Here is a 3,352-nt window from a genome sequence, read left to right on the forward strand (position 1 = left end):
CTTATAGGTGTTAGGGATATTTGTTTGAGAAGTCACTGGCTATGCTGGGAGAAGTAAGATATTTTTGAGGGCAAACTTTTACATAGGTACTCGCTCATCAACACCAAAAACCATTTTACTTTGTATGCTGGCTTTTTTTCATCTGCTTCTAGGGAATGTAAACTTTCACTTAAAAAAAGACCGCTGGTTTGCAAAGATTTTTAGACTATGAACATGCGGTTGAATAAACAAACTTATAACCTGACTTACTAGAAAGTAGCTCCATTCCTGTCCGTTGCTGTTCTGTTACCAGCTTATGGGTTTCTACAAAAACTGAGTTAGGGGATTCAGTTAGAACAAATTTAAGTCTAGTCCCTGTTACAAATCGTAACCTTATTGCAACTAGGCTAGGAAATATCCATGTTGATAGGAGGCTCTTCGTGTTAGAGTTCCTCTTCCATGGCACCTTACTTGGAGCAAGACAGTTCATTAGTCCTTTAATATTATCAACCTAAAGTTAGCTTCAAAGGCTGTCCATCTTCACTTTTATTTTATTTCAGTTTAAAAGTGACCAGTTACTATCCCACCACTTCAGCAAAGGTGTATTCTAAACATCAGGCTCTGGACTGTGAGTTGGGGTTGAAGCTACACACCACTGTCCTGTCTCAATTTCACCTATCCTCTCCCCTCAGGTCAAGCTGGTAGGCTTTACCTGGCCTGATGGATCCTGATTTATTTTTGTCTTTTTTGGAAGACCAAGCTCTGGTGATATTCAAACCTGAGTTAATATTCTAATAGGATGGGGAAGTGATATGATATCAACATTTCTGTCAGGAGAGAGAAGGCCCAGTATACCCTGTCCCAGCCTCGAAACTGTTATATCTGGAATTTCTGCAAACTCCCACTATACCCTTCCAATCCAAACTTATTTTGACTATTGGCAGGAATTAGGCTATACATATTTTTGGCTCACATTGCATTATATTGCCAAACTATATCTGTCAAACACAAATCTGCAAAGTTCAAGTGTGGTTTGATTAGATAGAACATGTCTGGTTCAGATTACTGCCTCAGTCGTTCATCCTGTTTGATTTTTAGAGCAACAGATGATTGGTGTAAGAGCAGTCATAAATCTGTGAATGGGTCTTAATGTAACATCCTCAGATACACAAACAAGGGAAATAGACTATTGGGAGGTGAAATGGTCTTATTTTTATAATATTTCACTTTGTTTTAGTTCTGGATATGTCTTCAGGGGATTACTGGTATCTTTTACTTACTTTGTGTGATTTTTCTATCCTTATAGATGTCAATTTTTTTTTCCTTCCTGAAAAAAAATTTCACTGCCTTCAGCTGTCTACTCTCTGGAGATCACACAAATTAAGCATTGGATCATTCCAATATTTAAAATTGAGATTTTTAGAGCACTTCTAGGTGCTGCAGTAAGTGGCGACAGTGATTCAGTAAGTGATATTTACCAGTGCATCTGGTGAAACATAAAGCATTGGTCCTGGTCATTTGTGGCAGCTAAAGATTTTGCATTACTTCTCGTAAGATGTGTCCCCTTGACATTTGGGACCCTCACATAACTTTCCCATTTGGAACAGAGAATGGGGAGCTAAGTATTTCTTAGTTAGTTAATTTGTATACAAAATGTACAGAGCCCTGTTGCCTTGGACAGCAGTAGATACAAACAGCATGTTCAGAGAGCTTCTTTTTGAGGGGATTCCAGGTCACCTTAAAAAGCAGATACTCTATTCTGTCTCTTTTCAGGAAATTCACCTAGATTCACAATCAGACACAGATTTGTTTCCTCCTGAAGACCACACTCTACACTCAACCTCCCTTGCATTTAGTTCTAGATCTCAGCTTCAGAGTCCAAGCAACCCCATAACTCCAGATACTTCCTCTAGTTTCTGGGCCTGGACAGCCGGCTCCAGCTGGCTCAGTCAACGATTAAATATCATGCTACTTGGATTTATTGCATATAGCATTATAATCATGTATTGGTTCTAGTAAAGTCACATGAAAAGGGCAGAATTTTGTGTGGAAGTTTAGCAGAGACAGAGTGGAACTTTACTTACAAATTTCTTGAGTTGCTAGTATTTAGATTGGCTTTTTAAATATTCTCCTAGTATTATTTTAAGGTCAATATATACATTCATCACTTAAAAAAAAATCTGATAATGGCTTTGTCTTTCTGCTCTCCAGATTCCCCAACTGAGCACATTCTACATATTCTTCATTTCAATCCAATAGGTAATATGAAAGATTTAAGTGTAAATATGAAACTTTGATTTTATTTTCACAACCTAATTCTCGGCCCCTTGCATCCCCATCCTTATGGTATACTGTTACATCAGAAATTGTATTGGAATGAAGTATATGTAACTGGATTTGAATCAAGAAGCAAAAATAGCAATTTGGGAGCTAGGAGTAACTGGCCAACTTTTAATATTGGCAAAGCATGCTTGAGGAAAAGCCTTGTTAGTGAGAAACAAGGCAGTTTCCTTCAAAATTCGTGAGAAGCAGGAAGCATATTTACATATAGTTCACCAGCGCTGTTTTAAAAGCATTGAGCTCACTCTGTTCTTAGGAAGCACGAAATGGCCAGGCTGTCCCTTCCACACACAAGGCAGCCAGAGTTGGACAGCTCTGGACATTTTGTGCTCAACATGAATGAGAAATCTTGTGGGGGTGCCCACAGATTTTGCTAGTAAAGTGTGTGCATGTGTGCGGTAGTTTTTCTATGGCAGGAAACATTTATTTCTCAATTTGTACAATTGCTTTTTGATTCCCAGCAGGTTATTTCCATAGCGGTAAAGATGGCCAGCCCTGGATTTGTGTGTGCATGCGCATGCATGCATGCACATATGCAGTGGTCAGCTGTTTGTGTGTGCATGTGCCTGCGTTGGTCAGCTATGTGCACGTGTGGGTCAGCTGTGCGCACACACGCTGAATGTATGTGAGCTGTATGTGTGCCTATGTTGGTCAGCTATGTGCATGTGTAGTCAGCCGTGTGTATCCATGGGTTGGTTAGGTGTGTGTGCATCTGTTGGTGAGCTCTGTGTGCGCACTGGTCAACTACGTGTGTGTATGTGCTTCCCTCCTTCCCGTGCCTGAAGGGAAGAGCGACCGCCTCTCTCTCATTGGCCCAGGCGGGGCCCTATGAGCAGGGGCAAGGGGCGCGCGCGGGCGGAGCGACCCCAGCCCCCGCCAAGGCAGCGAGGCGCCTCCACCGGGTAAGGGGGTTACGCCGCCCCGAGCGCGCGCAGGCGCGCTACTGCCAGAGCCCGGCGGACCAGGAGCACGGCGGGGAGGGGAAGCCCCCCGCTCTCCTGTCGCAGTTGGGCGGGCGCAGTGCGCGTGCGCG

This window comes from Crocodylus porosus, unplaced genomic scaffold, assembly GCF_001723895.1.
Source record: "Crocodylus porosus isolate Cpor-Errol unplaced genomic scaffold, CroPor_comp1, whole genome shotgun sequence".
In the NCBI taxonomy this organism is placed as follows: domain Eukaryota; kingdom Metazoa; phylum Chordata; order Crocodylia; family Crocodylidae; genus Crocodylus; species Crocodylus porosus.